Source organism: Myodes glareolus, chromosome 8, assembly GCF_982192425.1.
Source record: "Myodes glareolus chromosome 8, mMyoGla1.1, whole genome shotgun sequence".
NCBI classification, from domain to species: domain Eukaryota; kingdom Metazoa; phylum Chordata; class Mammalia; order Rodentia; family Cricetidae; genus Myodes; species Myodes glareolus.
The window spans coordinates 58,574,374-58,590,024 of record NC_142033.1 but is presented as its reverse complement, the minus strand read 5'-3'; positions in this window follow the sequence as shown (position 1 = coordinate 58,590,024).

Genomic DNA, 15,651 nt, shown 5'->3' with positions numbered 1-15,651 from the left:
GGCAGCTGCATGGTCTATCTTTGATTCTGTCTACTTTCTCTTTATATCTCTGTTCGGATTTCCTGTCTGGCCTGTTCTGCTAAGTCATTGGCTGAAACAGTTTCTTTAATAACCAATGGTAATAAAACACATTCATAACATACATAAGGGACTCCCACGTCAGAGTAGGTCCAAACATTTGTTCTATTTTTTTAAAAAAAATAAAAGGACCTGAGAAGTTGTAGAATATTCTCTCTTTCCCTTCAATCCCCAATCTACCCAAACTTCCTATTATTGAAATCCTAACCGAAACCAGCTGACACAAAAGACTTAGCTTCCCAGTCTGAAGGTCACAAATCTTTCTCTCTGATTCAGCCAAGAATAAATGAAGAGCACACATGGACTTGAGGGCTAACATACTAAGTGGCTAATTGAGACCCCACCTGTAAATTAACTAGATAGTGTTCTGCCAAGCACCACCAAGAATGTTTCCTGAGGTTTTTTATTAAAATAGGCAGCCATCACTTTTTATGATTACACACTTCTCATGTGAGCTCACTAAATGACTGCATTTGGAAAAGAATTTCTTCAGTCACAGTAGTGACCAGGAAAGCAAAATTGGAGAAACCTGACTCATTAAAAGACAGGCTGTAGTCCAATGAATGGCTTCTCACATTTTAAAACTTTGATTTCATTCTTTGTTAATGTTCTTTCCATGTAACTGATGGAATACCTGAAACAACTGACTTAGTCCTCAATCAAGAGGCCTCATTGGTGTGGACTCTGCTGAGAGTCTCCCATGACCATAGCAAGGAGAACATTCTGAATTAACCTGCTCACTTCACGAGCCAAGAAGAAAAGAAAGACTGAGTTCCACACTCTCCTTTCCAGGACATGACCCCAATAATGTAAGAATTTCCTATAAGATTTTGCTTTACACTCCACAGCTATTCCCAGTGGTGCCACTCTGGAGGCAAGCCCTTAAAACAGGTTTGGCAGCAATTAGTACTTGATAATGACCCTTGCCTCCCTGAGTTAAATCAGGAGGAAGAGAAACTCTACCTACAAAACCCCAGGATGATGTCCTGGCTTTTTTCTTTCCCTTTAAAAAGTCACGTTCTACTCCCTTTTATCAGGAAGATTAATTTTCTGTGGTTGACGTCTGTTTCCATCGTGGGAAGCTTGTGTTCTGTTAGAAAGAAAAACCCCAGGCAGCGCCCTTTCCCACGCTCTCCACACCACGTCTTCCAGTCACTTCGTTTTTGTGCTTTCTGTCATCGATACCCAGTCACTTCATGGGCCTTTCCTGTAGCTTTTTACATTATCTTATCACTTTGTTGACTTGATGTCTGTTAGTGCAACAAGTTTCCCTGAGAGTCCTGAAACTTTTCCTGAGATGCCCTACTGACAACATCAGTATAAAAATGTGGCAAGTTACTGAGGAAGAAATGACAGAGCAAGTGTTGGGTTGAGCACATTATCCCTTCTAGAAAAACAACACCACACACACACACACACACAAAACAGAACAGCAAGCAAAAACATGTTTCCTTCACTTTCCAAGTTCTTTAATAACAACAACGACAACGAAAATCATTCAGCATGAGTTGTTTCTTCTATTTATTGGTGAAATATGGACCCTGGTCCTTATCACTGTCAGTCCATCCATTCCCAAGGGAGAGTAGGATGGGCTATTCTCCCAGAGGGAATATTCATTTCCTTGTTCCTTATACATGAGCTACTCATACCACTGAGTGTAGACAAGAAGAAAATGGGTATTTGCAAAATGCTCTTTAACTAAATATATCTATTTATATAATGGAAACTCCCAAGCTTTTGATATATCTATCTGGAGTAACTTCTATCTGTCTAGAACAGAGTACAGATCTCCCCCTCTGAAGAAACTGTTATCTAGTTAATACCCTTATCCAGAACAAAGAGTAGAGATTCTCTCTTCCTCCATCCCTCTCCCTCTCTTGCTCTCCCTCTCTCCCTCCCTCTCTCTCTCTCTCTCTCCTCTGTGTGTGTGTGTATGTGTGTGTGTGTGTGTGTGTGTGTGTGTGTGTATGTCTTCTTATAATTGAGCTTTGTACATTTGTTTTTTGACTTTACAGTTGGCGGAGATATTGTAAAACTCATTTTTTTTCAAATCCTCTCTCAATTAATTACATTGTGAAGGTTACTCCCTGAAAAATGTGGTTATGGATGGTTTTATTGACCATCTGGTTCTGTGACAAGACAGTGACACAATAAGAAACCAGTGTTCTCATCCAGACTTGAAATGCATATATGTGCAACCTGAAACTCACATTCACTCCCCACATCTACTTGTCACACTTAATACTGCACACACAAGTAAAAAATGAAGTAAAACAATGACGAACAGGAGAAACCACTGTGTTTTCAGTACAGTCTAACACCCATCTGTCATTACCCTTGAATTTGACTACATAGTCCAGACACTCATGTACCTTAAAATGATTGGAAAGGCCCCATGGTTCTTCGTTATAGTGATGAACATTCCTTGAGAACATGATGAACCCAAAGTACCATTGTACAGCATGTTACAATGATAATTCATCCTCCTAAAGCTTTTTGTCAGTGGTTCTCAACCTTTGGGTCATGATCCTTGTGGTAGAACAAGTGACCCTTTCAAACATATACTGCATAGTAGATAAATACATTGTTTTTCATAACAATAACAAAATTATAGTTATGAAGTAGTATTATGAAAATAATTTTATGGTCAGAGGTCACCACAACGTAAGGAAACGTTTTAAAGGGTTGGTTGCAGCATTAGTAAGGAGAACCACTGATCTATTTTTTTCTGGGCCCAGCGTGTAAGTAAACAATACATTGATACATTGATTAGTAGTATAGAAGGAAGGGAATCTATACTTTGGAGTGTTTCTTCTAATAATAATAATAATAATTTAGTGGATAAGTTGCAAAACTGAGATTGAATCTGTTTCTCTGGGGGAAAAAAAAACAATCCCATATACCAGCTCACTTGCTGTAATCTACACTGGGTTCTGTAAAAGGATTTTCAGGAAATTCATGGTTGTAATGTAGGAATGCTTGTAAAAGGTGTAGTGTTGAGTAGGTCAGTGGGGAGTGAAGACAGGGCATCCCAGATTGAAAGGACAGGGACAGGACCTCAGCTTCTCTATTCTTCCTTTATTCTGTTTTACAGATGCAAACTTTGGTTTTCTCTCAACTTGCAGTTTGAAGCTCAGTGTCACTCAAGACTCAAGATGATGGCCATCTCTCCAGTGAGACAAGCAGCATCATTTCATTTCCCTGCAAGCCTCTGCAGGTCCTGTAAAGCCTTCCTCACGTGCCTTCTTTTCTGAGATCAGATGGGCAAAGAAGCCAAGTGAAAGACCAGAACACCAACTTGGAAGCCAGAGGAGCAAGGAGTCCAAGGATACCTTGGATATTTACTGTGGCCGTGCAACTCACTGATGCTGGACATCAGGTCTTTCTATGAAAAGCAGGCAGTCCTAGGGGTGAAGAGATTGACAACGGCAATCTTAGGAAATACTTCATCTTCAGATGTCTCTCTCTCTCTCTCTCTCTCTCTCTCTCTCTCTCTCTCTCTCTCTCCTCTCATTCTCTCTCTGTTTGTGTGTATATGTGCATGTTCACACCAAGATCAGAAATTAAACACAGATCTTAGACTTAAAAGCTATTATTTTACAGAAGCTGATTCTTTTGGTTTAAATATGAAAGATGCCATCCACAGTACATTGATATATAAGCAAATTGTTCTAAAAAAGAAAACATTTAAAACGCAATGACAAGCACCAGTTCTTTGTGATTTCTTGTCCTTGAGTCTTAAATGGTTTTCCATAGGATTGGCATTGTAGAAAAAACTCAAACCTACAAATTATACTTTTGAAAGGTTCTTTTTTCAATCATAGAAGTGTCAGCTGCCTGAAAGGCCAATTCAGAACTTTAATTTACAAAAGAAAGAGGTGATGTCCATAAATTCTCAATGACTTGAATATACCACAGTTGTGTCTTTTCAAATACATAATTATACTATACACATTTTTTACTTTGGTGTCATGCATAGTAATTTCTCCTTTTTTCCCCTTTTCCTTTCTTCTGGCATTATTTATGAAATTTAACTGTGATAAATATGGTTTGGCTTCATTATACCTACACATATTAATGCTTCTGAGGGAAACTTTATATTTGGGTCCTTATTAGTGCACAATGTAAATTGGAAACAGATTCTAAATGGCCAACTACTAAATTTACAGAAAAAAAAAACACGATAGGCCCACTGAAAGCAGGCAGCTGCACTGACATTCTTCTAAGGGAAAAGGCAGAAAAGCAAACTGCACAAGGTACCGCCGACTGTTTGCTATTCCTCCATCACCAGATTTATTGACCTGCAGGAGAACTCAGTGGCTGTTTTGCCCCAGTCAATATTAATTTCTAGGTTCAATAAATCCTGGTAATGAGCGGGGAATGTGAGTCAGCATGTACTTATTAGACGTGTTCACGAAATGTGCCATGAGAAAAACAAAAAAGAGATCAATCAGATATCAATGTTTCAATATTGCTTTTGACAGATTTTAAACCTTTTTGTCCTTTGTTTGGCTTTTTCACTGACCATAAATAAAAAAATATATTTTTATTTAAAAATCTTTTTGTACAATATATTTTGCATGGAATATGTTTCTCTCTCCCTCATGTCCTCTCAGCTCTCCCCCACTTCACTACCCACCCATCTTTGTTGTCTGTTCTCTCTCTTTCTCTCTCGCTCTAGCTCTCATTCTCTCATTCTCACACTCAAATAAACTAACACAAAATGAAAATCCAAACAAATGAACAGCCAAGAAACTCTAAAACCAAAACAAGTAAAACAAATAACATGAAATGAAAAACACAACACACACACACACACATATACACGCGCACACAAGCACACGCATACACATGCAATCACACACGCACACACACAAATCAAGTTTTCTTTGTCTGGGTCAATGACTCCAAGGCTTCAGGACTACCCTGGAATATGTTTAATATAATCAGAGATTTTCTATTTGCTAGCACATCAAAATTGCAAATGGTTACCTGCTTAGGAACAGAACTCTGGGACCAGTTCCCCATTTTAGTCATGGGTCCCTATTGGCTTGAATCTGAGCAGGTCTTGAGCTACCACAGTCTCTGTGAAGTCATATGTGTATCAGCTCTGTTACATCTGCAAAAAACTTTTCTGGAAGCTATCCACCATGTCTATCTCTTACAGTCATTCTTCAGCATCGATCCGTAAACCTTAAGAAAAGAGATTGCTACCCCACTGACTGCATCTTGTCATATCTTAGAAAGTAATCCATGGGGAGTGGGTTGTATGGTTAGTCCTTGGATGGGAGACTTTACCTTTATAATGAAAAAGAGAACTTCACCTGGGAATGGCAAAAGTGCTTTTGCACAATGGTTCTTGCTGTATTCTGATGGCCTTCCCTTTAGCATCCTTCTACTGATCCCAGAATGAGGCAAACAGCTTCGTTGATGGAAGAGAGACTCTCATTTTGCCTCTAGACTTAGAAGTCAGTGGCCTCTCTCTTCTGAAATCTGAATGTAGATGGCAGGTGGCAGCTGACAACAAGATGTAGACAGCAGTTGGCGTATTTGGGAAATATCTCTATGTGTATATACAAGGCGTTTTGAGTCTGCATTTAAGAATCACATGGAAGAGGTCACAGGAGAAAGTACTCTGAAGATCAATAACTGGCTATCAAATTCAATGTCATGAAGCAGACACCAAGTGAGTTATTTTATACACATTATTTCTTAACCTAGAACAATGCACACTGTCTTTATGTTCTATGTTTGGGAGCCACAGCTCTATACACCTATTGCTGTTCCACGAAATTCTACATGGAGTTCTTTTCCATTTGCTTCTGCTACTTCTGATTTCAGACTGAAAGAGGTAAGAATCTGCCATGTGCAGCCTCCTTCCACAGCTCTAGGATCAGACTTGATAGGGACAGCAAGAAAATGAACAGAAGACAGGCAGCACAATCGAGGACAGAAAGCTGAGACAGAAAGAACTAGTATTTCTGGAGAAATATACACCACAGCACCCAGAGATGGTCAGCATGTTCATTAGATCGAGTTGAACCAGGAGGCAGAGATATTGCACATCTCTGAATATGGAATCAGGGCTATCATACACAAATAAACAAAGGGGGGCAGTCTCTGAAAAGACAGTGTTTAGGCCATAAATATCCAAGGGGATAAAGCTATAAAGGATATTTTCTGCACACACTAGCAAAATCCATGTACAGACCAGAAGGAAAGGGAATTCCATTTTCCTTTGAGCCCCATTCTCTAGGGAGAATGTATTACCTCTCCTTTCCTCCATGAATCTGAGGCAAGGATTCTTAACGTGGCCATGCACATGAGAACAGCACACATTCTTCACTCATTTGGAGTCACCTACACTTTCTACATCTCTAATTCTAGCCACATCATGGCCTTGAGAAACCCCGTTTCTGAAAAGTTTGTGCTGCTTGTGTCTACTTGTTTGGAAGAATCTACCGTCCTAGTGAACTGCTCAAATCATTATGTGAACAACCCACATAACACTAGTGTTTTTTTTTTTAACCCTGTTTTCTGTTAAACTTCATAATATAAAGAGAAATGCATCTCATAAACAAACAATCTTTGGGATTTCTCTAAATCAGTGAGTCAAGATCTAATGACATTTGAAGCACAGGGGCAAGTAGAGCAGGAAATAAAAAAAACTATTTCACTTCAACAGTTCCTTTAAAGTATATAATGTTCTTGCAAAATGTGAGTATATTTCAGTCCAATCATGATCACATTAAACAAATATGGCACACATTTTTTATTAAATTTTCAAAGTTATTTTTCAAGTAAGCATTGTGAAGGATGCTATTTCCTGGGGCCTGCCTTCCCACAATGTAAAACAGGTTTTGCTCACACACTTCCAACGTAACTGACAAAGCTAATGAACTCCATCACATGAAATAAGCCAAAATAACTTACGTTCAAGGTGCAGTCATATCACTGAGTCACCTCCACCAGGAAGTAAATGATCTCAGCCATTGAAACCACGCACATCTTACTGAATGGTCTCCATTTTCCAGGGACTCATTTTATTTCATCTGGTTCTAATATGATCTTATAAATATCAGTGAGAAAGATTTTCCCTGGGAAATGTTCTGTCATCTATTCTCAGTTGTGAACTGGATTACTGCAGAGAGGTACATGGTTAATGTAAAAGGGGAATATCATATGTAAAAGAATGTGAGATATCAGGTCCAAAATTATTTTTTCAAGAAAAGAAATTAATTCTAGAAATGGAAAGACCAAGTTCATGAGTTCGTTTGTTCACTCTCTTCTAAAAGAAGGCTCTATCTCATCATATTACCTTGTAACTCAGTGCTGCAAGATCCCAAAGCTCACAGTGTGGGGTCAGAGATGGATCTCAGCAGTGAAATACTTGCTGTGAATATCAAAGGACTGATATTTGCTCCCAAGTACCAAACAAACAAAAAGTAAATCAAATGTCTGATGGGAGAGAAAAGAATGTTGCCATGGTGGTCTCTCTGCCCATCTGAATCATGTGGGAATGGCTATAACTATTCTGCTACAGAAGAGCCCTTTCCCTTCAGCGCACCACAGTGGCTTTCTGTGCATCTCTTAGTTGCAGTATGTCGTCTGCAATTTATGCTTCAGACCAAGCCCTACTTTCAATAATTAGTGAGAAAAATGCTTCAACCTTTAGGCACAAGTAAGATTTCCAAACCCGTGTCTGCCAACTTTTGATCCATTGTACTTCACTGTAGATGCTCATTCATATTCAATTAGCTTCTCAGTGTTTATTTATCTATATATTTGACTGAATAGGCACATGGAGCTAAATAGAGACACATGGGGGTTTATTTCATTTATCTGCTATTTACTTCTTAGAGTAAATAGTATCAGAATGTATAAAGCACACACATGTATACATAGTTACCACACTCTTTCTGTGATTGCAGCAGGGGTAGCATTCTTTCTGAGCCTCTTTGTCAGCTGCCATGTACTTCCCAAAAGCCATCTGAAAGATTTCTTTCTAATAGTGAGCTCTATTAACGATCATTTGACCGGTTTCAGAATTTATATATTAATGCATCCTAATCTCCTCACTTCATGTGACTGCTCATTGCATCAAAATTATTAAGCTATCTAGTCTTATTTATGTGTTATGTAACATTTTAATCATGTCTTTTGAGGTATAATATAATTATATCATCTTCCTATTCCCTGTCCTCCCTCTAAACACCTACTTGTTTGCCTTCAACTTCATTATCTTCTTTTCCATATATGTATATATACACATATACATCCATATATATGAAAATTGAATTATATTTAGATGTAGCATGATTAATCCAGAGATAAATTTTGGGGTTAATTCTGAAGTTCAGAAAAACTAAATAACTAACCACTAGAGAGACCTTTTGCCTCTACCAAATCTTCAGACCAAAAGTGAGACCTTTTCATGTTCTCCACCAACCTCAGATTCCACACTCTATTGAGTTCCTATTTCTTCTCCTTTATAGTCCTCTCTCTGCCCAACAATATCACTGCTGTCTCTACCTCACTAGTGCTGAGATTACTACTTCGTGTGAGCTCTGTTTCTCTTTTAGACAGATTTAATCTTCTGCTGCCCAGACTTGTAGCCTTGAATTAACAGAGATCTATCTGCCTCTGTCTCCTGAGTCCTGGGACTAAAGGCATGTGCCACCACTCCCTCCTGTAAGCTTCTTATATTAAAACACAAATAATATACCACTATATTTAGGCTGTTTCTATTTTCTAGCTCTTGTGATTAGAGTAGCAATAAACATTGCTGAACAAGTATCTCTTGAGAAGGTGTCAAGTCCTCTGGGTACATGACAAGGGGGATATAATTGAATCTATGTATTTATCTCTCTCAATATGCATGTGTGTGTATTTGTATATATATATATATATATATATATATATATATCCCTAAATTTATAAAAACAATCTTCTCAGTCTGAATAATGTTATTTGTGTATATGTTTATTTGTTTTTAGGGCTGATCATTTGGTATTGGATAGCCAATTATTCTTTTTTCTGACCTCACCATTTCTAATTGTCTGTAATTCTTTGCATAGGGTAGTATCTGCAACCTGTTGGAGGCTTCTACCACCAGACCCACATAAATACATCATTCATGCGAATATGTCTATTGTTGTTCTTCTTAGCTCATATTTAAGCAGTTATTCTGGCATGGGTGAGAGGCAATTAATACCCAGAGTATTAATTAATTACTATTAATTAATTTTGAGGTATTAAAAACCTCAAAAACTGAAGAATCAAAGAAGTAAGTCTTTTCAAATAAATGGTCCTAGAACTTGAACCAAGAAATCTCAACAGAAGGAAAAAATGACAAAGAAATATCTCAACAACAACAATAATAACAATAATAATAATAATAATTCATCCTTATAAATTTGGGGAATACAAATCAAAACAACTATGAGATTTTATCTTAGCCCAATCAGAATGAAAAACTCAATGACGTAAATGAACAACAAATACTAGAGGAGCTGTTGGGAACCTTCACTCACTGTTGGTAGTATTCAAACTGGGCCAACCATTCTGGAAATCAAGGTATGGAATGCTCAAAAAAAAAAAAAACAAACTAAGAAGCTATCCTATAAGACCAAGTTATCTCACTCCTTGGCATTTGCCCAAAGGACTGGACATCCTACTCAATAGACATTGGTTCAGTCATGTTCATTGTGGCTCTCCTCACAAGAGTTACATAATGGAAACAATCTAAGTATCATTTAACTGACAAATGCATAATGAAAACATAGTACTATCTTAATTAGGGTTGCTATTCATGTGATAAAATAAGATGATCAAAAGCAACCTGGAGAGAAAAGTGCATACACTGTCCATCATCAAAGAAACTCAGGACAACAATTCAAACAGGGCAGGAACTTGGATCTAGAAGTGAAGGAAGAAGCCAAGAAGGATGCTGCTTCCTGGTTTGTTTCTCATGGCTTACTCAGCTTCTTTTCTTATAGAACCCAGGACAACCAGCCCAAGGGTAGCAAGCATCACCCACAATGGACTGTGCTCACTCACCTAAATCCTAATTTAAAAAATACTCTATAAGCTTACCTACAATAAGATTTTATGGAGACATTTTCTCACCTGGAGTTTCCTCCTCTCAGATAACTCTAAATTGTGTCAAACTGCCATTAAAACTAGCCAGCACAGCTATGGAATTTTATTTAATTGTAAAGAAAATAGAACCATTACGTTTTCAGGTATTACATTTTAAAATGGGGTGATTTTAAGAATAACAATGCTACCATTTACTTTATTACTCTAGTCTCCCGGCATAATACAAGGAAAAATCATATAGAAAGTAGCTTGGCATTGTACACTTTATCTCCTTTAGAATTCGATTATTGAAGATTTACTGAGTTTCATAAATTTTGATCCTGGAAAACACAGGAAGAATATTCTTCCTAGTTTTCAACTTCCTAAGTCACTAAGAAATTAGAATTTCTTCTTTTGGAAGAAATTACTTTTTATTTAGCAATGAACATAGAGAACTGACTAAAATATGAGTATGCCCAAAGGGTTCCTCATCCTCTCATGAAGATACTTGCTAAACAATGTTCATTGCTGCTCTACTCATAGTAGTCAGTGTTAGGAATATTTCCTAATGCAAGCTCTCTGCCAACGCCAAAAATCCCAATCAAGCCGAATCACAAGAGGCTGAATTAAAGGATACCCAGGTTTTAATGAGATTCCTGCACTCTCAGGTGATCCCAAGATTAAGAGAAGGGACTCTCAGGAGAGCAGTTTAAATAAACTGGGGGAATGGTCAAGGTTTGACAGATTGCCTTTATTCATGTAATGAGTAAATTACAAGAAAGACGAAAAAAATACCACTTGCTAGACATGGGTGAATGACACAGAATGCCCCAACTTATGAGAAAGAATTAATGTAGCATGATTATAAACACCCAGAGAAAGAATTTGGCATTCAGCCTGAAGGTCAGAAAAACAAAGCAGCCAGTCACTGGTTCTTACTTCTACCTCAGTCCGAAATGGTGACCCTGCCTCCAGGAATCTCAGAATGAGACTCTATCTGTGAGCTATCTTCTCCCATTTTATATTCCTCTCTAGGACTGAGATTAAAGTTGTGCACCAATGGGTTTAAAGGCATTCACCACCTGGTTTCTATGGCAAACTAGTGTGGCTACAGGGATTAAAATATGTGTCACCACTGCCTGATTGGTAAGGCTCACCAGGGCAGCTGTTTTACTCTGTGAACTTCAAGTAAGCTTTATTTATTAAAATATAAATAAAATATCACTACAAATTAGTACAAATTTGCTTCTGCAGAAGCTTCACATATCTGGCTCATCGCAAACATGATACTTTAATAATGAAGTTTGGCATAAAAGTAAGTCAAGTACAGAAATTTTCCCAGAGTCATCAAAGTCTGCCACACGACTGTGTAAAGGTATGGAGGAAACATTTTTTTTTTAAGCTTAAGCTTTGTGAATCAGAACTACAATTGTCATGTACTGCAAAGGCTGCAGGTAAGATTCAGTGTTACTCAGCAGCACTAGGAAAATGTCAACATGGGGGTCTCTAGCTCAGAAGACTGCCAGCAGACATCTGTTTAAATGTAAACATTTCTACTGGGAACTCTACATTTGCTTTGTAGCTTAGTATTCTTTAAATTGTAAATCTCTTAGAATAACTTACTTATAGACAGAGCATTTTATAGGCAATATTGGTCTATACTAGGTGCTTCCTAACAATTTTTTTAGGAACTATGTAAAACAGCTTGTCAAGAAGAGCCAGCAGTTACCACTGTTTACAAGCTAAAATCATCAGCCCTTGCATAAGCGTCAACTGCTCAGAGGAGATTTGAGGAACTCAATGATGTTACAAAATTCAAATGTGTATTTGTCTTGATTAAAGTTCAAAAGAGCACTGACTTACAGAAAAATTTCAAAAAAATTAATCAGAGCCCTCAAATATATTGTGAATAAGACAGCACACTTGTGAAACAGGAACATGGAGAAAATGCTTGGCATTTCAATATTATTTTTTCCTGTTATCCCCAAATATACTAAACAAAGAATGGTACTAAACAAAATATACAGGTAAATATCAATAATTTCATAGTTCTGTATGTTACCAAGCTATGCAATTGGAGATACATTTTCCTTTCTTTCAAAAGTAGGAATAAATCAATTGAATGGAAGTAGAACTTAAATAATTTTCTTTAGAAGTCCTGCAATATTTTTTAGGTAAACTTATCACAGTCTTCCAGGAGAAGGAGAGGTGACATGGTGTCAGTCTTACTTGGAGTGGCTCTCCTTCTACATTGTCTGTTGCCCTCAGGTCTTTTTCTTTCCTAATTTTCCATTTCAGTCTTGTTTGGGCAAAAACATAGAACACACACAGATCATACATTGGTAAAGTAGAAAAAGTGTAAGAGGTAACTTCTACTGCGGTTCAGGTTCTTGCAAAAAAGGAGAATGTAGATAAAGGTTTTATTCTTCCAGTATTGAGTTTTCTCATTGGCAGAAAGAAAGTAACTCACAAGCAGCATATCTAAACATATGACAATTCTATAACCATCAGTTCTGTAGTCATTATGAAATTGAATATATTATGGGCTGGATTCTGTCCATTTGAAACTTAGATGCTGATTGCATAATATCAAGTGCGCAGGAATGAGACCCTGTTTGGAGACAAAGTCTTTGAAAATACAGTGAAGGACACCCCAAAATTCTGCCACCTCTATGCCACCCTGCTCATTGACTCCTGGCTGACAGATTCAAGAGGAGATATATTACTCTTGTAGAGTTATTCTAGCTAAAGAAACTGTCTTGTGCATGATGCCTTATGACTAATACTCAACCAATATTTAATAATATGCATAATAAAAAGAATTGTCCTTAATGTCATTCTTATCTTTGTTAGTCACAATTTTGCTCCTTAACCATTTCAACTAATAGAAACACACACCCATACACGCACACACCTAAAATTAGGAAATTTCTCCACTTGCACACATTTAACGACTATTCTTTCCATATACATGTCTCAGTTGGGAGATGACTCCAAGCTTTTGTCAAATTTTGAGTTGCATTACTGCTATAAGTTCAGGAGATACTCCTTAAGGAAACATTCCAAGAAAAGAACCAGAGATAAAAAACCAAACACAAGATATAATATTTAGAGGCTCAAGTGATGGCTGAGCTATTGTGAGTATTTTTCTCTTTTCCAGAGATTGAAAGTTCAGTTGTCAGCATCACGTAACTGTAACTACAGATTCAGGAATTTCAGTGTCTTCTTCTGATTTTCCCAGGCACTTGCTCACATGCTATACATACATAGCCTCCGATCCACACATACACACATAAAGTAAAATAGAAATAAAATAATTTTTAAAATGTATGACTAATGCATTAGATACTAGCCATATTTGATCAAGATTATGTTAATGACTGATAAAGAATCATCAACCTGATTTGAAAGAATTACAAGTAGCCTTAGCTCTTTTTGGTTTACATCCATTGTATTCTTTTCCTTAACTGTAGCCACTTTATCTCATGTTATCTCACTAATTCCATAATGTCAGACAAAATATTCTGCTTTCCCTGCTAGCATCTTTGCCATCCTGAAATTCTATAGACTTTATAGTTCTTTGAAAAGATTGTAATATAAAAAGAAGTACTGGGGAAAACAAAAAAGTTAAACCAATGGGAGACCCTTAAGGCATCAATGATAAGTCTCTATTGTCTACTTTTGCATATTAATAAAATGTTATTGATATGAGCCAGAGATTTAATACTACAAATTTCACCATGATACTTCCTTTAAGAAACCTAGGAGTAATTCAAGACACTTTCAGATGACTGTTAATCAACCAAGCTTTCTTGTACACTTATTGCTCTTTCTCCCACTTATGTTCTTATAGTTGATCGTGAGCCAACTTCTCTATAATTTGGAACTTTATCTCCTGGCCCTCATTGCCAGTGATTTTCCCATGGCTCATGACCCAGCCCTTCCATTATCTGTATCTGTATTGGCTGCAGCTTATTTGCCAGTCTAAGAATGTTCAGATTCAGCCCCCTTATGGCTTCACAGGAGACCTGTCACTCGTATTCATATGTTGTCTACAGCTCTAGTTCAACCAGGTAGTCAATCTCATTTTCTTTGCTTTGAGAAGTGTAATCTTATTATACTTTAAAAGAAAAATACCAGTTTACCAAAACATCGAAAATATGTACAGTTACAAAAGTACTATGCACTTTTCTCAAACATGGCAGATTAAATGGCAATTACTCTCAAAGTGTGGTCGCCAAATCATCAACATCAGTGTTACCTACCATACCTATGACCTGTTAAGATATAAATTCTTAGCCCTTTTTAAACATTAGTTTAAACCAGAACTCTGGATTGCAGACTGTATGCCAAAAAGTCCTACCCAAACAGGCTGAAAGATAAGAATCTCTGGTTTCCAGTTCATTCTTCTCAACCTTGGAGAAATGTTAGAAATACATAGGAATCTTCGTAAACAAATTCTGGAATCTCATACACAATTCCAATGATACTTGTTTCTGCTTTATTCAAACACCAGTAAAAAATTTTAAAGTTTTTTGCCCCTGGATGAAGCAAATGAATGCCCAAGATTCTGAGCCACTTGACTACAATATTCTTCGTTGAGTGTCTTCATTGGAGGAATGAAGTGCAAGTTGTTTTAATCCAGTAAGACCCAAAACTATATAATTCCTGGATTCCTCACTTTGTCGGTACTTACAAGCGCTTAATTATATGTAAGCAACAGTCCTCTGTTCTAACCAATCTGTTTCCTTATAACTACATTTTGCTAGCTTCTATTTCTTTGCAATCATTTGTTTAAACTTTATGAAATCTAAGATTAAAGACCTGTCATCCAAATCTGGGATCGTAGTTCATTTTTATTTGTATGTAGTTATTATCTGCCCTGGCGAGGGGACCCAAAGATAGCTGTAGGAGAACAACCAAACTGAAAAGACATTTGCCTATGTTTGTGCGATGCAATGGCAATATGCTGCACAAAATTAAAAGAACTGGTGTTTATTTCACTAGATTGCAAATCTTGTAACAACTTAGAGTGTATATATTACAAATGGTGGAGGGAAATATGAGCATTTGCAAAGCGCTACATTAATCTTCGACTACCCACATCCACCCAGCACCAGTTAGAGCTTTTCAAAACCATTAAGACTATTAGTTCTGACCAGAGATAAGCAGAATAAACACAAGTTTTGCTGAAGTGGATTCAGCAGTGTAGTCTCTCAACAGGCCCCAGTGAGGGTTCATGAAACTCAAAGATTTCGCTGATATGTTTTCCTTGTTCCGTGCTTTGTTGACTCTGCTTCTCCCATGTCTAAGAACTTAACACTTAAGTTACTAAAAGAGCTTTCTGCTATGTCTTTCCCTCTTCTGGCTCCTGTGAGAGGGAAAAGGGAGTTTTAAAGATTCTGGGGTTTTTGATTGCGATTATTTGGCCTTATGCAAAGAAATAAACCACATTTTAGCTGGAAACAATTTAAAGGAGCAAAAAGCCAGCAT